Source organism: Halictus rubicundus, chromosome 8 (assembly GCF_050948215.1).
Source record: "Halictus rubicundus isolate RS-2024b chromosome 8, iyHalRubi1_principal, whole genome shotgun sequence".
Classification (NCBI taxonomy): Eukaryota; Metazoa; Arthropoda; class Insecta; order Hymenoptera; family Halictidae; genus Halictus; species Halictus rubicundus.
The window spans coordinates 8,800,155-8,824,245 of NC_135156.1; the positions used below are offsets into that span (position 1 = coordinate 8,800,155).

Consider the following 24,091-nt stretch of genomic DNA (forward strand, 5'->3'; position numbering starts at 1 on the left):
TTAAGCCGTCGTCGTGACAGGCCGCGGGGACAGTTTAAGTCGCGGATCGAACAGAAATTCGCTGATCGATCGAACGCGCTAAAAGGCCGAAAGTAAACGGTGTTTACGTGCAACTAGACCGGCGGATCGTGAATCCTAGGCTGGCAAGACGCGAAGACGAAAAAAAAATCACGGAACCTCGATCGCCCGGAGGGGTTGGCGGAACGAACGCAATGCAAAACGTGCCAGACCAGTTGTGACATGGAAGGGGCCCGAATGGCTATCTGCTGGTCGGACACATCTTATCCGCGATCTGATCTCTCACCCTGTTACGAACGAACGCGCCGGGGCCACGACCCGCGATGTTCGTTTCAAGCATTTTTATCCCTGCGCCAATAACAAAGCCGTAAATGTTATAGATACAGATAACGCGGAGACAAAGCTGCGTCTGGACATCCCTTCTCTTTCCTCGCCGTTGAAAATAACGTGGAATAAGCAGTTCTCTGTACAGAAATAAACGCCTGCCGGGCGTTCTGCCTTCTCTTATCATCCCTCATTACGAAGCCGAAGTAATGCTCACGAGTACGCTCCGGATCTTTATGCAAAATCATCTTCGTCAGTCGCGACATTTTCTGTCTTTGATCAGTTCTATGCTCGGTCAAAATTGTCCGAGTCAGTTGTAAGAAAGGAAAGACAAATAAAAATATATTAACAAGATAAATATAACTGCAGTGCAGAAAATTCAGTCCTACCAAAATACACTGCTCAAACGAATTTAAATGTTTGCAGAACGGTTTACTTCGAGAGTACGGTTATTCGAAGATTGTATAATTCACAGAATGGAAGTGAAACGACACTCGATCATTGCAAGTCGACGTTTTCTCTAAGGACAGAATACGTATTGAAATTAGTTGAATATAAGGAAAAAATTTCAGTAGAAAATGATGGGACAATATTAGATGTGCAATAAAATTTCCTCTTGATTTAGCAGGTTAGAATTGGCAGAACATTTATTTTTGGAAGAATTTCCGGACGTGGGAGCGTCCGGACAGTTTCGATTCTCGTCGACGTGTACACGAGAGACCGCGGTGCTTGTAATTATATCTCAGACAGTGTACGGGGCGAGCGAATCGATAGGGTCGTCGCTGTGCAGTCATCGTGATCCACATGGCAGACCCACAAAACTCGTCAGGACAACCGTAGAAGCGCAAGCCCTTTCCCTATGTACGACTCGTACTACGAAGAAGTATAGCAACAGTCCGCCTAATGAATGCGAGGGCACATCCGATACCGTCGTAGCAAATTAATCCCGGAGACTAACGAATCAACTTATTTGAATATCCTTTCCCCTACCCTCCCCGCCCCTCCCCCGTCTACCAAATGATCACCGGTCCCGCCAGGCGTGAGTTGATTCGTCTTTTCTCGGACAAAGAATCGCATGCTAATTCGGAAGACAAGAAAAATTCGCCCCGGGTGAAACTGGTCAGAAAAATCGTCGCTATTTCGCTCCGACGCCGAACCACTTCGTCTCGCAACAGAAAAACCGAGTTGTGTTATCTTATGATATTTCATTTCAATTTTATTGCCTCTTATTCGATTCTATTTGAAACCTTTTGTTGCCTCGTTTGCCGTTCGTGTTCCAAACGCACTTTGCAAAAAGTTTTCTATTCCTTTGGAACTGCCACGTGATTAGAGAGAAACAATTATTATTTATTGGCGATTTTAACACTGACGAAAAGCTTCGAAGACGACTGGACAATTAATTATTAATTATAGTGCGGGTTCTATGCATTTCTGAGAAGTTTGAAACAGTGGAAAGATTAATAGGGTCAGATGACACTGATATGTAATTTTCAATTTCTTTTTTTAAATTATCCCAGAAAAGAAAACATTCCTATGCGGCTCCTGTGTCTTGCAATTGACAAAAACCATTTTTATTTTGCACGAAGATCCGCATTTCACAATATCTACTTTGATCAACTTTGATTTATTTTGATCAACCTTGAATATCAATGTTTATTATAATATATTAACCGAAGCAGACTTTGTTAGGATCTACAAGAGGTATGAGTGATAAATTGCCATAATAAATCTTGTCGTTCCCTATTCTTATTTTACCAAAACGTTCTGGCTTCGTGTACTTTTATTAAACAGCGCCGTGCGCCAATCAACGCGTTAATTATCAGCTCAAGTAACATGCGAAACATTGTATAAGTTTACATAAATTTCGACGGGCGCGGGGATTGTTACGGAAAGATAAAATATTTAATAAGAACCCGTATAACAGGTCCTCGGTGCTTTCTTCGGATATCCCGACGTGCCTCGCGCGACTCTGTCCCTTTTATTTCCCCCAGTGTCCATCAGCCTCAATACATCTTTTTCTTTCTCTCTGATGATTTTAATCCTTCTTAGCGTATATCCACGGGCACACACGTCCGCGCGCGTATTGCAGTCCCGATGCCCACGCACAATGGGCCCTGATTGCGGATTAAAGATTAGGAGACAAAAGCATTGAAGACCGGAGCTTCGACCGTCTCCGCCAAACAAATGGGATCGATTTCGATTAGGCCTTTACCGCTACGCGTCTGTCTCCTCTCTATGCGTGAACTGAGTGACGGATGAAACTGCATTTCGCTATACCTCGCCTCTTAAATTGTTAAAATCGATTTAACCGGGACCGCACGACCAATGAAATATCGCTTCGCGTCATGCCTGCAAATTTTGTTCGCAGCGTGCTCAGGTTTGCGAAAAATAATTACATAATTATGCATAATTACACGGGGCGATCTTTATGCATTTACAATTGTATAAAAGCCACAGTCTAATTGTATTAGATATTCGTCATCCGTTGTCGCTTATTTTGTCCCTTCAATGCATCGTTGCAGTCTCAATCAATGTTTATCGACTGAATTAACTTCTTTATTTAAGCACATATTACAATGAAAACCGTACAAACTTTGAGTAAAAATGCAAGCCTCGTGCCTAAAGGAGATTTTCAATGGTTCGCCTGAAGGGCCGAGCAGATTCAAAGGGACAAACGAATAACAGAGAACTGATCAAAGTTTATAGAGTAGAACGAAAGGGGATGATCCTGGGGTAAAGGTTAAAAATTCGGACTCGTCGCAGAGGCGCGAAATGCTCGAAGGATCAATTCGATCCTCGAGCGGAGCCCGCCCCCTTTCGACTGAAACAAATCGTTCGTATCCGGCTTCCGGATATCCGAGATTACAAGGCATTTATTAGAGGAGCTCGGTGAGCATTCAAATGGGGCTCGTCCAGTTCGCTCGGCGTGCATGCACACGTGGACAACAGGAGGAGAAGATACTGTGCGGACCGCGCCGTGCGGTGCCGAGCCGGGACACACGTGGCTCGTAACTTCGGCCGTCTGTTCTGCCATGACGGGACTGACGATGAGATACCGAGAGTGGAGAGTTTCAGGCCCATCCGAAGGAAAGGCCCCGGTTGTGTGCTCGTGACGAGAGGTAGGAGGAGAAAGAAGGAGGCCGAACACGTCGGAGGAAAGGTGAACGGAGATGGAGATAAGCGTGCAGTGTTGGCCGGCCGCGGGAGCAACGGAGAGAGAATGGGAAAGGAGAATGCTACGGTTGAACAGAGAAAGCGAGAGAAAGAGAGGCGAGGAGTGTGACCAACCGACAACTATTGTCGCCGGCGTAAAATATTGTTTTCCATGCCAGGCACGGCGCGTATGCACGAATAACGACACGTCGATTAATGTCCGCATCGCCAACCACACGCTCGTCTATTAATAGCGGCGCCGACACGAGATTTCTAGGTGGTGGCATCGAAACTGTTTTAACTGGACAACCCTCTGGAAAAATCGGCCTCTCCCGGCACCACTCGGGGCCCACGATCGATTGTCATTCACGATTAGAAAAAGATTTATGTGTGCCGGAAGAACGCGCGCCGCTGTGCTCGAAATTGGTGTCTTAATTTCTGTTTTGCGATTTGAATAAGCAGGATGTCGTTACAGTTAAGCCTCCGCAGTTCCGCGCAAGAAACACTGCAAGTGAAGCAAGGTTATCAAGGTTCCAGCAATTAACGAACTAGCCAATCAGCGGTGTACGATCTTTCATTTTTAACGGGCCCGGCACTGTGTGCCTGATCGTAGTTTCTTGAATATCGTATAGTCTATATTGTTGGATTCGTATAAATTCTTAGTAGCCTTCCATGGCGAGTGTTGGGTCCATTTTGACCCAGAGTTATAAACGCTCCGTCTGAATTCTAATTTTTTGAGACCCAGTTTAAATTATTGACCATTTACGTTGACTGGAATAAGAGTAACTTAGATCCGACTGAAGTGGGCCCGAAAATGTACAAAAGATAATTGTAAACTTCACCTTGGCAACCCAGAAATTTTTCACTTTTTTTTTATACAATCCTGCAGACCTTGATGAGAAAATGCCGAAAATCGAAGTTTCATCGCGAGGAATCTACTGGTTTTCACCAGTTTTTCAAAAATTATACATTTCTGGGTTGCCAAGGTGGAGTTTAACCAATTAACTGTGTTTGACGAGTATACTCGTCACTTCATGAACGCGTTTCTTCATGACGAGTATACTCGTCAAAGCAGCTATAATTCAAACAGCGGTTAATTTTTGCGACGCAACTTAGGTGCACATTTTTCAAAGAGGTCGCAACAGCTAACTGGTTAACCAATTGTTACTTAAAGATTACAATGGATTTAGGTATGAAAGTATGAAAAATTCGAGTAAAATTTCGATTTTCCTATTAAGTAAATTATCTGGTCAGAGAACAAGCACAACGAGTGTATTCAAATCTGGAAATTTGGTTAACGACAAATAAGAGATGCGTGGTTAAATTTCTGTCGAATGGCGTACATTCCCGCAGCTCATTAAGTCGTGTCTCGTCGCGCGGTTACAAATGTGATTTCACGGGTTCGCGATACCTCGCAGGCCAGCGCGTTCGATCGCCGAACGTAAGAACGGATCGTTCAACTTCGTAAATCGTGCCCGCTAGAAATCTATAGGTATCGCGTGCACGCACCCGACTTTTGGCAAGAAAAAGAAAAGGAAAGAAGGGGCGAGCGAGCGCGCGCGAACGCGATCGCACACCTGAAACGATCCGCAAATTGCAGTTTATGTGTCGCGGAGTGTCAGGAATGCGAATTTGTTTTGCCGGTTAACCGTCACACGTTCGAGGATGCCGTTCCACCGAGCGAAATTCCGCGAAATCGTTCGTGAGCTTCGATTTGGAATTTCGTACGTTTTCTTGGTCCGTTCCTCGTTTCAATTTTTCGTGTTCGACGATCAGCGATTCAACGAACCGCGCCGATCGATACCCGGTTCGAGCATCGATTTTCGTTACGTGCGAGCTTTACTGATTCCGGACCGTTCGTTCCGGTATCGTTAAAAGTCAAGAGAGAGAGAGAGAGAGAGAGAGAGAGAGAGAGAGATAGAGAGCAACATTGTGTGCCGGGTCCCATCAACTTTCACACTCCGACCGGAAATCGGCACAATTAAATCGGACACGGCGGAGCCTGTCCCTTTAATTTTTCACATGCGCGGCTAACACGACCCGTAAAAATTAGAGGAGAATCCAAAAGATACAATTAAAATGATTGAGAGACCCGCCTCGGGATCGTTTTCGTTGCGTCTATTTCATCAGGATCACTATAATTCCGAGGGGTAAAATATAATTACGTTAATGACCGAACAACGGGGGAAATTTTATTCTGCAATTATCTGTATCGCATTTATACCAAAAATTCCGGGGACCATGGTTGGCGCCCATATTCGGAACGGAACCTTATTGCCTTTTGCCGGCTAAAAAAAAAGACTAAATTATCGCATTCCTCATATTATGGAACGCCGACGTGCGTAATTGCGAATAATTTCCATGCGTAACGAAACTCCTCGGTAGCAATTTTGCTTGGCGGCGGATAATAGAACATTTTTCGAAATATAAGAGCCGTTATTAGTCGAATGATTATTACGCAGCGTAAGGAAATGTTATTTTAACTTCGTCTGAACGAATCAGTTACGTTGACAAACTTATGAATATTGAATCGACACGATTAAAAAATATAACAGTATCGGTGGTGCCGTGTTCGTATCGGATTTCACTGAACTCGTTAAATTATTTTTCATTTGTCGGAGTACTTTGCCGGGCTCCGGCTCAAATATTAATTCACAATAGGAACCTAATAATGCAACAAAAAGGACGACCATAACCGGTTGAACCCGGAAAACGTGCTCTCGTGACTTAAGCCGCGTTTACAAATGCAAATCGCAGCATGAGGACGACTTTCCACGAGGATTAAATCACGGCATTCGTTTCTTTCTTCGTTTAACTGAATTCTTGAGGCTACCTGTCGGTTTCGCAGGGTGTAAGCCGTTATTAACAATCGGCGGACTGCGGTCATTCGAATTTCGCACCAGCGTCCCTTATCGTCCTGATATCACCACACAACAAACTACAGCTCTATTGTTCGAGCGAACAAATCGAATACGTTCACCAAAAATCTAAATACTGTACGTTCATGTTCTCAGACGGAAATTACTATCCTTCACTAGCATTTGCCCAGTTTAAAATATGACGCGTGTCATAATAAACGAATAAATTCCATATTAGAATGAATAGTTTGATCAAATACTTTCGATCAGTCGACAATAATGCAATTTCATGTATAAGCATAATTACTTGTAAGCAAATATTTAAACAAATTCAAGTGCAACATATGTAAGAAAATATAACAAAGAAAAGTCATAGTTTTCTAAACAAGAAGAGCAGTCGTTAAAATGGCCTCGGTGAACTAGCGTGCGAATACACGTCAGCGGCAAGCGCGCGAAATTCGAAAGACGTGATGTCAGCCAGAGAGGCGTTCACGCCTAAGCGAATGCCGTACACCTTCTTTTCTTTTTTACTGTACTCGTCAAATTCCGTTCGTCGGCCAAGAAATTCGATACTTATCGATTGGGTCGCGCGTACGACGCGTGACAGGAATCGTCCGTCGCGTCGCGTCGTGTCGCGTCGCGTCCAGTCGCCGAGTAACAAAAGCGTCGCAATTAATCCGAATGAGACGCAGTCGTTTCGTAACGAAAAAAGGTCTTCTCGCTCTCGGCGGGAAGCCCGCCGAAACGCGATTACGCCGTAATCGGCGGGTAGAGCCGAAGCGTGGAATTATCAGGATTTAAGGAGGCAACAAAGTGCGTTTTTACGAGGGTCCGTCCAAGGATGGCCTTTAAAGTCTACCATGCTCGTATTCGCCTTCACCTCCTCCCCCCACCACCGCCCGCTTTACCCCGCCACCCTTAAGTCCCCCTCAGGACCGTATATAGGTATGTAAACGAGCGGGCCTGTGTGCGTGAACGCGAGCGCGCCAGCCTGCGCCTGTATACGTAGAAATGCCGGAATAATCGCCGCCAAGATATAATTAAGCCACTAATGACCACCATTCGCTGAGCGGGTTCTCGCACGACCGCTCGCGGTAATTATCAAATAACATAAACACCTTCGAGAAGGGACACACAATGAATCAAATCGGTGGCCCCCTTTCTAGAAGGCCCGCATGGTTCCACTAATCTCTCGGCCACATCGAAACAATTTCAACGGACCTTGTTGGCCTGATCGAAGCAGTCTCGGAACACGGTAATGCCTCGATATGTGTGAAAACTTCGGGACCCAAGTGTCACTCACATCCGTGTACAGATGTCGTCCCTTGACCTATTAACGCTAGGCGTCGCGGACGTAGAAAAGGACAGCAAACGTTAACCGTAACCTATTCAATACACAAGCACTAACCCAGTGAGAAAAACTTTTTCATTTTTAATTATCTTTTTATAAAGCCTTCACCATGTCATTCGCGACCATTTTCTGAGTAAAATGACACCAGACACGACACAATTTGGATCGCATTCACTTGTTTAATTCAAGATAAAGTAGAACCTCCATTATCCATACTAATTAGTGGAACATGAGTGTTCTAATGAAACGGTTACCTAGCTACAGTATTGGATTAAATCTTCACTGATCTGTGCAATAAATCGTGTTATGTATGACTCGCTTTATATAAATGGATAACGAAGAATTATATCATCGGTTCGGATAATCGAGATTCCAAATGTGCTTCAAATTATGTCGTGTTGGGACTCATACTAATCAGAAGAATTTGACAAATACGTTTATAAAAGTTTCATAAAGGAATACTTAAGTGAAAGAATTTTTTCATTGGATTAGTATTGTTTCGTTGATATGCCCTCGCATGACGCGGGAGTTGTGGAAAAATCTCATAGCATGCTAAATTCAGAAATGTCTGGCCAAAAATTTCATTTATAAGCGAATATTGCGAAACCGCTAAAGTAGTCCTCGTCGTTAATATATTGTGATAACTTTTGATGTCCACGGTATTGTTATAACTCGAGTTCTGGCCCGACTTTTAGGTTGTTTGGCAAAGTCTGTTTCGGCCCCTCGATCGATTCAAAATGGCCTCTCTGGTAGGAGTTTTAAATGGGCAAAAGAATTGCGAACGAGCATTGATGGTTATCTAGCCATCATTCAGAAATTGCCAAATGATCAAAATTTATCTTGCGGATGTAGAAGTATCGATACATCAAATGTACCACGATCATGGTCCGAATGAGCTGTTTATCAATTTTTGCAGACTAGCTTTCGATAAAAACTTTTTAATTCGTCACGTAACAAGAACAAATGGACTTTCACTGCAACAACTCGAAATTTGAGGTTTTTTAATTATTAATATAAGCAAAAAACTGTTCTTAAAAATCTACAATCTTGTATGACGATATAATAATGTTTTCAATATCTTATTGCAATTATTCAATATGAAATTGCGGTATTAATTATAATTTTAAATTAATGCAGCCAGTGTTTTTCACAGACTTGGTAAGACTCACCGACGGAGAGAAATTGTATCCAAATTTAGCACCACGTTGGCGTGAACAACCACGAAGAATCTACTAAAACGCGATAAAAATTCGCTCGATCACTAGGTGAATCGTTAGATCGTATCTACATGTTTGTAAGTACCCGCTCCGAGTAAAGCAAAGAAAACAGCTGTGATTAAAATTTCGAGAATACAATTGTGTTCGGTACTTTACGCGAATTATCGTGATACGCGTGTTGGCATATTGGTGAATAAACGGAGAAATTATTGTTAATCCACGATGGAAGTTCGCGCGCGCAGCAAACACGCGAAATCATGGCGTATTAGTGATAATGCAACGCAAAAACCGCAATTCGTCCACGAGCAGTCGTCGCGTGTGTCGAGCGTTGCCTCTTGATGAATGTTCGAGAGCAAGATAAGAGTATAATCGTTCATGTGGCCGATCCAAAGAATGCTAAGCGGTATTTAATTCCAGCACTTATACAACTGACTCGCGCCATTAACAGCACGGCTGCGCGACTGATTTATATTAATCAAATGAACACTGAATACACGCTGTATTCGGAGAACCCTGCTCCCCGACGGTTTTTAGTTTATATTGAGGGATAAAGGAAGCTCGTTAAGACTTGTTACGAATAATTAATTCCTAGCATGAGCCCGGGCAAATATTCCAGCGGAGCCTATATCAGCGCCGGGATTACACGGATTTACAATCAAGCCGACACGAACTGTTAAACAAACGTGTTCCACTACTTTGACGCACAATGCCAACAAAACTGGAGGAAATACCGGAATTAAGGCTAACCTCGCGAATTAACTACCTAGTAGCTATAATATTGTTGCCCGAGAGATCATTTGTCAAACAGTAGCAGATTAAAACAAAAATATGAAAAATTACCCTTGTTAACTTACAAGCTGAAGGGAAAAAAAAAATACATAACGTTGGGAAAACCATAAAGGATCCTCTACTGTGCAAATATACCGTTAACGATTCTGTTGGCATTTACCGTCACAAAGTAATTTCTTTTTAGCAGAATATTCCTCGGCTATCTCGGGCATGTGTATTAGCATCGTTCACGCTTTTTATACCTAAATAATATGCCATTACCTGAAAAGTACAACGTTAAAACTAGCCCATGCACCGAAGATTAAGTGCAGCAGTTCAATGAGCTTAGCGCCCTGTTTCGTGTCGATAAATCATGCCACGAGGGCGCAACTTGAGAAATTATTTATTCTAAATTAATGTTATCTTCTCTGCAATTGGTTAACAATTCGAGGAATAAAATACATAGACTGCGGATTTACGTGGGGAATAAAAACCTATTGCCTTGATTACAATTAAACCAAATAGAAATTTAGTTTACCATTAACAATTCTGATAATGATGATATATCGATTTCATGTGATCCAATCAAGCCGCAGATGAATTTTGTCAATTTGAAAATAGGTTGTATACAGCACAGTACATAATTATTACCGAGACAAATTTTGTGAACCACTGAAAAATTCATGGAGGTGCTTGATTAAAATTTGAAAGTAGACCGATAAAGAGTTTGATAAAAAAAAAAGAGTTCGAGGAGAAGATATTCGTGAACAATCCCATGAGGACCATCGAGTAACGAGCGTGAAAGGATTCGAGTTGTATCGACTGCAACCCCGGATTCGCGTTAGTAACTGACCAGTCGAAGCACGTTCACGTAAGCCGCGATAATAGATTATGATAATAAACGGCATTGTGCCGACATAAAGGCACCTAATACTGGGTCTCAGTCATATTCATGGCTCTCCCTCGTTGTCCGGTAACACGGACACTCGCGGAGATATCGTAAAGAACGCGCTGCTTACTCCAGGTAGATTTCGGAGCAACACGAAAACGAGATCTCGAAAACTGGTTCGATAGATGCCTTCCAGAGAGTAACGAGAATTTTTCTTCGCCCCGTTTCTACGCTCGAAATCTATCGGGCGAATGTTAAAGTTTTTATCGATTTTTAATGGATCGTGCCATCGTCGTAATGCTGTGAAAACAATAGGCAATTTTGCTCGGTAACGTGAATAATTGATTGTACCTCTCGACGAAAATTGGCTGACTCGTGTTTGCAACCATGTTGTTCCGAAAGAAAGTCGAAAGTGGATAAATGCGGTACACGTATTTTTATACGCGCGCATAAGCAAGTTATTTACGAACTCGAAACATCTGCCTTCCCCAATGATTGTGTAATCGAAAATGGGTGCCAGAAATTTATTGGCAGAAGCATTTTTCAACTTGTACAGCTCAAGTACTGTTTTACCACGGTGTGCGAATACATTTGCGTTCGTTAGCTGCAACCTTAATAATTTGCGTTGGGGTACATCAACAATATCTACCAATCGAAGTCATGATATTTTAAGAGTTACCTTAAAATTGTAAGAATAATTCTACTGCGGATTTTATGCATTTATGAGCACAAATGAGTCGACACACAAAAGTTAGAAACCACTAATTTTCGGTGGTTCTAGTGTTCAATGGCTGATCACTGGAACAATTCCCCCATAAATTTTCTGGTGTCCAAAGAATGCAAACTCAGCGAGTCTTCATGGTATTTTCGAACCACAAAGAAATGTTAAAGGAATTAAAAGTAAAAGCTGAATTAAGGGTTAAAGTCGAATTTGAAATGTTCCACATGCACGAACCTCATAATTAGTATATGAAAGACTCGATAGCCAAAGCCACAATAAAAGAAGGACACGCGATAGTTTTAGATCACAGGTAATTGTCGAGGGAGTTATCTAGCCGCCAATAGAAGGACTAAAGCGAGGCGTTGAGCTTGATGGGACCAGCCGCTCTTCGGCTAGTAATTAGGGTTATCTACGGCAATAAACGGGTTCGACAAAGGAAGGTACACTGATTTCGCGCGATCCGCTCGGTAGGACCAACGCAGGTACCCCATCGACGATCCCCGAAATGGAGTGCGGCGCGCAGTGAACTCTTTGAGCGCAGCGCGGACGAATATCCCATTCGGAATGCAGAGGCGCGTCAAAACGTGCCGACAAATCGGACACATGCCCGGCACGTGTTGCGTCAATGCTTTATGATAATACGCGACATTGGGTTGCGCGCGCGTCCCGAGTTTGCACGCGTAAAGGCGTAAACGTGGCTGCCGGATCCCTGGATCGTGGATCTATTCCCATTGTGATCGCGGGCGAAGCGAAGGGCGAGACCGCGGCCGGGGCTCGTGCGTGTTCCTCGCCTCGGGCTCTCGCTCTCCTCGAAGATTCTGCGCGACTTTCATGCAAATCGGAACGGTAACCGAGAGAGGAGTGCAAGAGAGAGAGAGAGAGAGAGAGGGTAGAGGAGGGGAAGAGAGAGAGAGAGATCCTGGGAGCTTTATGAATACGCGATCAGGGTGGCTCGTGTGCCGTTCAGGAAAACCGAGGCCAGACACGAAATAAGAATTGGTAATCGGGAATGAAGTAAAAGCGCTTATTAAAAGCGAGACGAGCTTGCCCCCGGGAGGGGGCACGATTGTCTGAGAAGAGGGACGGGGGGGGGGGAGCTCGACTGGTGTTATGCAAATGCCCCCGCGTCGTGGTAGCTGGATTTTAGAGACAAAGGGACGAAAAAAAGCCCCGGGGGTAGAAGATAAGAACCCGGGGGTCGAAAGGGGCTAAACGACGGGGGTGGCGTTCACCGGGAGGGGGCAGGGTTGGAGGGAAGAGCACGAAGAACCGAAGGTTCGACGTCGTAGATAGAAAATAATCGGACATAACATTTACGATGCGTCCGCGGCCACGCGAAACTAACTCACGCTAGTTGATCAATCGCGCTTATTTCTGGGAGTTTCATGCAAATCTGTCGTAACGGGGGTGGGAGCCTCTGTTCTTTATGAATATCAGAGTAGGGTGCTTCGAAAGCCACCGAAGAACGAAAGGCACCGAGAAGTAGGAGCAAGCACGAAACAGGAATTCTTAATCAACAGTCGAGTCAACCCTTCATCACAAATTGTGCTTATTAGCGAAGGAAGGTCGTTCGATGTACAATATCGTCTCGGCAGTAAATATTCGTCGCGGAAGAGCACTTCTCCGAACCCCGGCCCCATCTCCCTCTTGTCCCGATGCTGGCAATTTTTAAAGGGACACCGGCGACGTCCGGAATGATTTAAACGGGAACAGATCAGATAATTTGACGAGCATTTGCATAAACGCGGGGACTGCGCAGCGTTTAATTCGCGATAAAAATCGACTCTCCTCGCGTTCGTTCGTCTTTTCTTTCCCTTAGATGTTCCTTTCGGAGGCGGACTTACTCGCCGCTTTCGAATATAATTATCATGTAATTCGTTCCGTTGATCGTGCTTTATCGTGCTCGAACGGTCCTTGTATTCGGTTCTTTAGAAAATGCGTTAATGCATCGAATTATACATTTCCACGGATATTCGCCCGATAGGTTTAATTTGGTTAGACGTCAAAAGGTGAGAGAAATATCTCAAGACGGAGATTTACGATGCTTCCAAGCCGGCTAGAAATGCAAAACGAAAGCCTTTCGAGCGATAATGACCAATGATATAGGAGTTATAACGACTCGGACATCTGACCACCCACTTCGAGTTTTGTCGCGCTACGAAGCTTAATCGGAGATGTTAAAAAATTTACGATCCGCTTGTGTCCTCGAATGTTCTCGCCACGTTCTTTTAAATGAAGAAGGAAAACTTGGAGATAATCACAACGCTGCATACTTACGAAACACCGAGTATCGTCGGCGTCACGGTTGTAACTCTTTAGCACCGAGACGGCGGCGATTTTAAATCGAGTACAATCAGTATTGCGACAATTCCAACTTCAAAAAATTTTTTTTCCACAAATTATTCGCAACTCTCGCGAGTGCAACGACCAGATCGTAAAGTAAGTGTTAAACTCGCAATATACTTGTTTCAAACGTGTGCAATTTTTACGTTCGACGCAATAACAAGAATTTAAAATGCTAGACAGTGCAATAACGTTTTTCTCGAGATATTGTTAATTATTCGGTGATCATATTTCGAGTCGAAACGTACGACGACGCTTCGACGCTGTTTTCGAATGGTCCGGGGACAAACGATACCGTCTTTCTCGGGCAAAAGGAAAAATATTTGCGCTGACCGTAAACTTTTAACCCGACAGCATTCCACCGACACCTGGGAAATCTTTTTACCCGTCTACCTACACCGGTCCGAGCGCCTTTTGTTCCTTTTTCCCTTATTTCCTCCAGATGACCACGGTCGTCACGTCAATTAACGCCGTCCACGGTAAATGCGAGTCGAAGAATGAACACCCTCGGTTTTTAATTGAATCGGCGCAAATCGAAAACCGGCCCGAAACCCGGCACTCGGGGTGTCCATTAAACGGTCGATCGTTTCAGATAGAGAAAGTAGTCAGGGCCGTTTTAATGGATCCTGATCACCCGAGATAACTGGATTACATTTCGAGTCGTCGGAAACACATAGCCCGACTAATTTCGGATTTGGTTCAAGCCGAGGATCTTCCCAGCCGGAACCCCGTGTAGTATTTCGTGCGAAATCGTGTATTACGATGACACGTCGCAATTAACGATCCGCCTCGGCTACAATCTTTCTCCTGATTACGTTAACGAACGTATCCGAGCCGCGGCATACCAAATCTAGAATGTCAAGCTCAATTATTTATAATTACAGAACAGATCTAGCTCCTTCGACATTCTCTGATCCTCCAGATCCGAAACTTTTATCGCTCGAAACGCTCGACGCGTTTACAAAGACGATCAAAAAGAACGAAAAGAAATTCCATTAGCGTCCCGGCAATGTAAATTGCAAACATCGAACAAACTCGTTTCTCTTTTTTTTTTCCAGGTATAACTGATTTATAATAATGCTTCGCAAATTACTTCTCGGTGTCAGTATTTCAAATCGATTAAAGCTGCCAAGTGTAACAGAAAGTTTACGTCGACTTTGACGCTGTTAAATATTTATCGGGCGACCGTCTAAATTCCGTCTTTATCGAGAATTATGAAATCACGCGTGCACGTCGTTGGAGACATATATTATCGTTCGTCGTAACGAGCCGGTGGATGGTTAATGAAAAGCATCGGAATTCGGGATTGACGCCTTCGGGAACGTCAGAAAATTATTCACGCGTGCCTCCTCGATGAATTAAACAGACGACCGCGTCTCTCTCTCTCTCTCTCCCACTCTTTCTCTATCGCGGGACGAGGGAGGAGAGATTTCACCTAAACGGAACGGTGCGCGTTTCGTGGTGGCACCGACGGCTTTTTCATCCCGGGCCAGACGAAGATCTATTTCCGGCTACGTTGGTGGGCCGCAACGGTGATTTCAATGCGCGGCGTCCGTCGGATTCGGACTCGTCAGAGACACACCGCGATGGACCTGAGGTCGCAGCGACGCGGCTATTCCCGTCGATAACGAGCCATCAACTGCGAAATCTGACGTCGGAATTTTCGGAGCTGATCGCGCTTTCAATTACAACACGGATATAGTGTGTATACATATATACACATGTACAATATTCCGCGCGCACCGGTTGCACTCGCGCGTAAACACGAGTCGCAGGCGAAACAAGATAATAAATTATTACTATTTTAATTGCGCTGCGTCGACTGTTCTTCCGCGAGTCTAAATTATGGGCCGAGTGACGATAATATATTATACCGAGCGATATTCCCTCTACCAATCGCTAATGATTTATCGCGCGAACCACTGGGAACTGTTAAATGCATCTCGGTGATATTTCCTACGAGAATGCGAGTGTTCGTTGAACCTGAAGCTCTTTGCGCGGGACATTAGAGCCGGCGAGAATCATTTACTTTGTATCTACACACGACGCTTTCCACCTCGGCTGCGCGGAGAGGCTAAAGTTTATATAATGAAATTGAATATTAAATGCTCGCCGAGAGGCGCGCGACGTTACGAGGATACCGATTCGATGGTTCGGGAAGCGATTCCAGGTACACGATACTTTCCGAATTCATTTTCTTTCTTTGTTCAGAAAAATTTCTTTGAAAGAAACTTGAATGTACGAAGTTCAGAACGGACGTGGTCGCGCCTGATCAGCATGCGTAAAAATACCTGCATCGTAAAAATTGACTCGAGGAGCGACTGCTTAATTATTTCAGCTCTGATACGATCTGCGATGGGCAGGTTAATAGTTAACGCGGGATCGCCTGAACGAGCAGGTTTATGTTAATAAGCTCGAGCGAATCAAAGCACATCGAGGATGAAATACTCGGTCGGCCGAATATTCGAGAGAAGTCATGACAAATGCTAGGGAACAGAGCTCGAATTTTTTTAATTAAATCGAGCAGTTTGCTTGCACAGATTACCACGAAACGTTCGCATAAATAATATAACCGAGCCTGCCGGTTTTCGCATCGTTACAAGAATAAATAGAACATAGTTTCCTTCGCCTAATTCGATGTCGAGGAAGTAGTGTGACTTACAAGCAACCGAACACCGACAACAAAAAGCCAGAAGCAACGGTTCTCCAAGATCTTCATCATAGAATCGCTATTAGTGGGACGTTTTTTTGTGAGCTCGCGTTGCCCGAGTTTCTTTTTTCGCCGTGGAACCGTCCAATGGGCGAGCGTTAACGAGCCGGTGAACGGTGTTTCTTTAATTAACCGACTTACGAAATCACTGCTACCCGCGGACCTCGCCAGGATGGATCGAAAAGCTAGCGCGCGCAGTTCGTCGATCTAATTAGTTTGTGAAACGGGCGTGCGAGACCGACCAAGTAATCGAGAAAGCAGTTCGAGGAGAAAATCCGCTTATTCGTGTACACCGATCGCGATTAATTAACCCCCGGGGGATTGTTCCCACCCTTTTCTTTTGCCGGATAAACAAATTGCAGCAATGTTACCGATTAGCCGGTCGTTTCCAGAAAAATGTCAACGATGCCGAAACATTTTCTTTTCGCGTCGCCTGTCTCTCAATTTGCGAATTAGAGTTTGAAGGGTAGGGTGCCAACGATGGTTAATTTTTTGGGAGGCTGATTAACAGTAATAACTAGGGTGTGCACCTTCGTTCATTCAAAGACTAATAAATAATCTGTGGAGAATAAGTGTTGGAAATGGAGAAAAATTAATTACGAGAGGAAACCTATTCGTAGATTAATTACAATAGTTACATCTACATACGTTGCAAGAAGCAAAGGTCACCTTAAAGTTGCTTTCTTTCTCTAATTATTCTGACATATTGAAAATGATAAATTCTCAGTCCTAATTTTGTTTTAATCTTTCCACTGTTTAAAATTATAACTACTCAATTTCGTTGTAAATTCCTGATGGTCCACAGTCTATTTATAAATTTCGATAACAGAAAATATAGTAATAAATAGACTGCGTATTTTATGCGTTTATAGCAAATATGAGTAGATAAAACATGAAACAGCAGGAAGATAAAAGGGATTTAAGAGTATCGACGTGTTATCATCAACATATTACAGTTATTCATGGAAGGTACAAATTTTCATTTGGCTCCAACACCTTGAAATTGACGCAATCTATTATTATTATTATTAAAATTTTACTTTTGTAGCAAATTGTCACGTCTAAGTGACAAGTCTCTAAAACTACGTTTACGGTTTTAATATTTTTAATTTAAAATTATTAAGATTCTAAGGATGCACACATGAGAAATTAATCAGCAAATTAATTTCTTTGGGTATACATTATTTTAAAAGTATTGCTAAAAATGTGGGTACCACGTTATTTTTACAAAGTAATGCAAAATAGTCACTTTTAGTGCTCCGTAAACCTAGGGTCTCAGATTTATTTATTTTAATAATAAAAAAATAAATAAATAGCGAAAAGTCTGGATAAACTGAACCTTGTCATTCTGACAAAGCAACACTGGCCATCTGCGTTTAGTGTTCGACAGGTATATCGTTAAAACGTCTTTCGGTCGAGTTTCGGAATTCTCCGAAATTGCAGCATTGTTTCTCGAATTTGTGCGTTCTAATCGAAAACCAACTGTGGGAATCGGTGAATCAGACTTTGCATGTTCCGAGGAGTAAACGGCCGTGGTTTGTTCGTTGGTATCTCGTTTGCGATAAATTTCGTGATTCGTTCATAACATTCCCGTTTGCCGAGCGGTCTAGGCAATTAGACTTTCTAACGCAGGCGCGAGCGGGGACCGGGCGTATATCAATCGCGGTTAATTAGTCGCCGGGTGGAAGGCGCGTTGGTTCGTGGGCGACGAATAAAGGCCGGGCATGCGCACGCACGAGAAAACATCGGCAACGCGATACCGTTGACCCCAATGGTAAATTGTTTTTCGAGAAAGCTCCGCGGATGCGAACTGCACACGGAGGTTTAATTAATTGCGCACGCACCACGGACACAACACGGTCCGGAGACTCTAACCGAGAAAGCTCCGCGCGGCGCTCTCGGTGCGCCTCGGCTCCGATTATTTACGATTAATTAACCTTCCCGTTCGATTTAGAGAAATAAATTCCCGGCGAGATGTCTGGGATTTTTCACGGCTCGACTTTTGTGACCGAGGTCAAGCGGAGTCGCTACACGGCCAGACCCATTCCTTCTTCTGCTGTTTTCCGGGAAAGGGGACGTCGCTTGGGAAACAGAAACGACTGTCCCGCGAAAGAAAGGTCGGCTGCTACAACGTTTTGGCAACCGAACACGACACCGAATTATTCGCTGTTTATGGAAACACAAACGTGCTTCTCCATGGATCGGCCGGCTAACAATGGCCTCCCGGAACGGATAATTCGTTCCCGAGGATCTAGGGAACGCGCGGCCTCCGGTGACCTTTGGATCTCCTTAGACCCCTTGACGGATACCACGAGAAGCGATCGAATATCCTTCTCTCGTGAAATACCAGCGAGTTCGATTCAGAGTGTACTCGAGAAACCGGGAAGAAGAACTGTCGAGCCCGGTTCCTTTTGGTCGAATAACTTCTTTTCAGAAAAGCCGCGATCATCCGGGCCGAGTAATTAGGGACTTAAATGCTTAAACGGTCCATCGTGTCGTGGAGAGGTCTGAAAGGATCCATCTCTCGGCTCTTTGCAATTTCGTTTCCTCGAAAAGAAACGCGAAAGGCGGACGCTATTTTCTGAGAAGCTCTCGCGCGCCACTTGTGTTCTCCAGAGCTAATTATCCGCTCTTCTACCTCGAGGAACCTTCAGCGTCCTCGCGAGTGCACGCGCCGCGCCGCGCCGGGACGCTTCTTCTCGTCGCTTCGGATCGACTGGTCGTATAAGATTCGCGCGGGTAGAAGTAACCTGAAATCGGTGGCGTTACACGCGGCGAGCACCCATAATCGTACATCACGATTCCACTCGAGGCTCGGAACGCTCCGAGTGGTTGACGTTGTTGCACGCATTCTGACAGACGGATCCGATTGTATCAACGAACACACTCGGCATTCTTCGGATTTTTTCGCGGATCTTAATCGGAGAGTCCCGTCCAGGCTGGGCGCCGTCTTCGCGCGTACCGGTGTTGGTAAACAAAAGCCTGGATATCTAAATCGCGACGGTGTATCGCGCCTCGCCGCGCCGGCTCGAGAGGGCCCCCTAATACCGGTTCCCTTATCTGCACACGAATCGAAATCTGGCGTGTCGCACGCGTTTCCACTGCGTTCCCGGGCCCCGGTGCTCGCTGCACGCACCTCCGAAGCACGAACGTTTGCGACAACAGCTCGTAACGACGACGGAACCGGTTAAAATTTCAACAGGAACGAGGACGCTCGTGCCAACCTGACGAGGACCCGGTGCCGCTTCGCGGTCCCGATATGCGACTCCCTGCGATCATCCAATCACAGCTTCGGATACCCCGCGAATTATTTTAGAAATATTTCTACCACCAGCTTACGATATTTAACAGATTTAGGTATGGCTCAATATGCCTCGAAAGCCTCGTCCTACTGAAAACTGCTTTCACCGATTTCCTGTAGGAAATAAATATTTTTCCTTAACGCGTGCTTTCACAGAATTTCATGTCGAAGGAGAGATGTTGAAGAGTGACACCCACATCTGGCAGATTCGATGTTCTACAGCGAGGAGTCACAATAAATTTCTGATCTGTTGCAACACCGGAGATTCAGTCGTCATCTTACGGGTTCACAGAGGCGACACAGATGGGACAATTAGGCGAACCGACTCATGGGCGGAGATACGGTAATGCCCCACTAGATTTTGACAATGTTGGCAGGAGTTCAGCCCTGTAGAAACTTACAGACATTGTCTGCAGTCGGTCTGTGTACGATATCCGAGGACAATGTATGCGACTGTTCGTCGTTTGCTACGTATAATGTCGTGTGCCCACGTTCGGACTGTTATTTTAGCGTCCCAGCCATCGCTGCTATGGTCTTTGCAGGATATAATATGTTTCTGAACTTGCGAGAGAGAAAAAAAAAAGAAAACAGAAACATCTTGGACGTTCATGTTTATACGTGAATTTGTAACAATTTGCTTCGAGAACAGAATCAGATTTTGAAGGGTTTTTAAAGTAAACTGGCCCGAAAATAAACGGTAAAGATACCAACGATGGGTGTAGGAATTTTGTAAGAACGTCGAGGAGTGATTTTGAAGGGTTATTAAAGTAAACTGGCCCGAAAATAAACAGTAAAGATACCAACGATGGGTGTAGGAATTCTGTAAGAATATCGAATGTTGATTCAGAAATGTTATTAAAGCAAACCGGCCCGTAAATAAGAAGAAATGATACTAAATTTCGTAGTTCGATTCCGGCTTCTATAAGACTGACTGCAACGCTAAGATATGTATCTGGCCACTTGTTTGTTTGTTTCTTTACATTCCACGGACACTCGTTTCAGTGAAAATCTCGTTTATTCGACCACATGGCGATTGCACGATTGCTGCACATTGTAGACGTTGTCTCCGATGTTCCATACCACAGGAAGACAGAATGCTAGTCTGCGGACTGTCTCCGAACAGTCTAGAAAATCTGCGTGCACCCGTGAACCTTGTACACATGTTCTGCATGTCTGTAAGTTTCTACAGTATTCGCACCCGTATATCATTTCCACTTAACGTTTTTCACTTTCTGGCGGCAAACGACCGTATTAAAAACAGAGATTACGACGATTCTCTTAGACAGCTCCCTCGATAAGAGTCGCGACGCGGTCCTCGGACCTGTTTACTTAACTTCTGTACAGAGGTCGTTCCGGAGGAATGGAACGAAGAACCGAGGAAAACTACAGGGGAGAAATTGCGCGTACGGATTCGCTCGTCGATTATTTTTTAGCAAGGTGGGTTCGCGCGTCACTGTAACGATTTAGCGACAGTTGACATTGAACGGCGATTTCTCGCGTTCGGAAAGAAACTTGTGCACCACATCGATTGAGTCGCGGGCGAGCGGAGATACACCATCGGTCCCATCGCGGCTAGGCGACCCCACTATACAGCATTAGCATACGTCACAGCACAAGGGACATCGGTCCTGCCGGTTGTTGGCCGGAGCCGCACAACATAAATTTCGACGGGATCGTCGGGCGAACGGGGCGAAACTTATCCTAGTAAACCACTTTGACCCCCGTCTCTCACTTGTCACGTTGGACACTTATCTGATGCGAAACGATAGACTGCACGTACCTGGGTTCATATCCCGTGAGCTGCCAGTTTTCTATAACCAGCAGTTGCACTGTTACCCCTCGAAGCACTGTACTCTTCAAGCACGATTATATTACCTTTTTCCCGGCGAACAAACAGCGATCAAAGGTCTCGACACTTTTAGCCGGGGAGGCTTCTCGCACCATGGACAGAGGACGAGGAACTTGAATCGGTGAAGCACCTTTTTTTTGTATTATAGGAACGCGGTGAAAAATAGGAATTCTAGGTTTCGAAAGCACAACACACAGTTCTCCGGTTCTGAGCCCACCGAGCCGATTTCCAGAGGGACAACCACCACCCTCGAGAATCCAATGAAAAGAGGACTTCGTGGACACCACCACCGGCTTAACTATCCGTTTAGAGTTGTGCGCGTCCCGACACTTCGACACTCGTTGTCCAAAACGTGCGGCAGGATCTGTCGGCGGTGAAGGTCGATCATTCGAGGTCCCCGGTGTTTCCGGTCAGACGTTTTCCTGATTCGTGTAAGGTAGGTACACACCGTGCGGTATGCGGACGAGCCCAGACTCGGGTACAGTTTGCGTTCTGTTGTTCCGGCACGGGTTCCGGGTTTGGTTGAAATGACACACACAGGCAGGCCAGCTTAAGGAGACCGCGGAACGAGTCCAAGGCGGTACGGGTTTACGGGTCGCGCGCACTGTCAGGGAAACACCGATTCCTTGGCTGCCTCGCGCACACGCGTCGCGCGAATTCGACGATAATCCTTGGCGAATGGTGTGGCGGCGGTTAGTAGCCCGGCCGGCAGAAAAAAAAAACAACGAACGTCCACGTCCGCGCGTCCAACCCCTCGGTAAACGCAAACGATGCAGGACCCGTGACGAGGGGGTGGTGAGAGTGCGTTGCTCGTTGCGTGAAAACGGCGGCGAAGGCTCGCCGGGCTCCGCGGCTCTCTCTCTCTCTACGCACAGAATAATATTTTAATGAAGGAAAGACCGGACAGCGAAGTGCCCACGTCGGGTCGCGCTGCCGAACTGCTCGCTTCCCCGCCCCTCCGCGGCCAGCCGCTTCCACCCCTCCACCAACACCGGGTCCGTCGAGTGCGTTCCGCGTCCGGTCCGCGCGATCCCCACCATTCCTGTTCACCTCCACACCAAGCGGTGCTCGCGCACCCCTCTCCTCCGTCGGCTCCGCGGCAGCTGCGCCGCGGCTCGACGGTGGGGGCCAAGGGGCGTGACCTATTGATGCGAGTGGGCGTGTCCTACCGAACCCTGGATGCTGCGCCGTCTCTGCTTGGTGGGAGACCTCGGAGCGCTCTTCTCCCTCCCGAGCCCACCAACTGCCCCCACCATAGCGCGTGGACACGGCCGGCCAAAGACAGCGCTTCGGCGACAGCGCAGAAGCTGAGGACGACTCCGCTAAGACACCGTGGCTCACAGGTGGGGGAACAGGCGCGAGTCGCCGCTTCTGCCTTGCAACTTCCCGGATATTTTTCCGGTAAACTTTCCTCTCCGAAGGGTAGGCTCTCTCTGCCTCCACTCTCTCTCTCTCTCTCTCTCTCTCTCTCTCTCTCTCTATCTCTCTCTCTCTCTCTCCCTCTTTGCTCGCCTGTCCGGACGTATCGTCTGCTTGACTCGATCGAAGATCCAGGATTTCCGACGGGAGGAGACGCCGGTAGACGTCTTCGTTGCGTATACTTTTATTCTCTTCTTTCTCATTTTTTTTTTTTTTCGTCTTCCCGACGAGGCCGCTCGCCCCTGTGAGAGTTTATCGGTGTGCCTGTGCATGATATTCTCCTTTTCAGGACCTGTTAAAATGTGACTCGCATCTCCGGCCGTTCAAGTTAGATCAATTCCGCCGAGTTTCGACCGGGGAGACAAGTGCGTTTTCGGCGTCTAGTCGCGTTCTCGTTACCGGGTCGCGCGCGATCTCGTACGTTTTACTGTCACCTATCGCGGCGACATTTTTTCTTCCACCTGGTGCCGCCGCCGCGATCGACAGGGAACTTTTAAGTGGGGACTTGTGCGTTTCGGGACGTGCTTTCGGTTTCTAGAACGATACGCACCGGGTTTTCGAATAGACTGTAGCATGGTGGACGATAACTGGACGGAGGCTTTGACGGATACGAATTTTTGTATAAACAATACGTAGTTATTCGCCGAGATTCTCAACCGATTAAAGAGCGAAATGTCAGTCATAGTGTTTCCCGCGATCTAACCTAAAGTAACCGCCATCGCGACTCGCGCTGTTGCTGGCTGTGGACCAGTATGTCAAGATGCGACTACTGCGAGACAATATTGAAAAAAGAATAACTTAATTTTTGGCTTGTGAATTTTCCTACTTAGAATAAAAGAATCCTTTGATATTTTGACATTTTTAAGAAGCGGCCGCAATTATGAAAAACTTCCTGATATCGATGATAATTTTAACAAAATAGTCAAGGCCCTAGGCTTCCGTGGACGATCGATCAAAAGGCAGCGATCATGATCGAGGAGGGTGGAATCATCTGTTCAAGGACCGAGCGGGAAGAGGGGGATGGGGGAGTAGGGTGGAAATCTGTGAATGGATGGACCGAAAGGGAGAAGGCACCATTCGTTCAAAAAGGGATCCCTGCTCTGTCTTCGGTCAGTTTTACTGCACTTTCAGGATTCCGGGACCCGGGGATGGCCTTCGACCAGGTGTCTC

The 24,091-nt window shown here is 45.6% G+C and overlaps 1 protein-coding gene across 7 annotated transcripts in view; it reads right to left on the reverse strand.

The window, feature by feature from the left end:
• The window catches only part of Zfh2 (Zn finger homeodomain 2), a 251,208-nt gene that overhangs the window by 171,723 nt on the left and 55,394 nt on the right, over positions 1-24,091 (reverse strand). For 6 of the 7 annotated variants that reach the window (XM_076791355.1, XM_076791354.1, XM_076791352.1 and 3 more), the window contains exon 1: positions 21,434-22,427. The exons of the other annotated variant lie outside the window; for it this stretch is intronic. The gene's annotated coding sequence lies outside the window, so the exon portion shown is untranslated. Of the gene's footprint in view, positions 1-21,433; positions 22,428-24,091 lie in introns of those variants that run through there. 7 annotated transcript variants of the gene reach the window in all.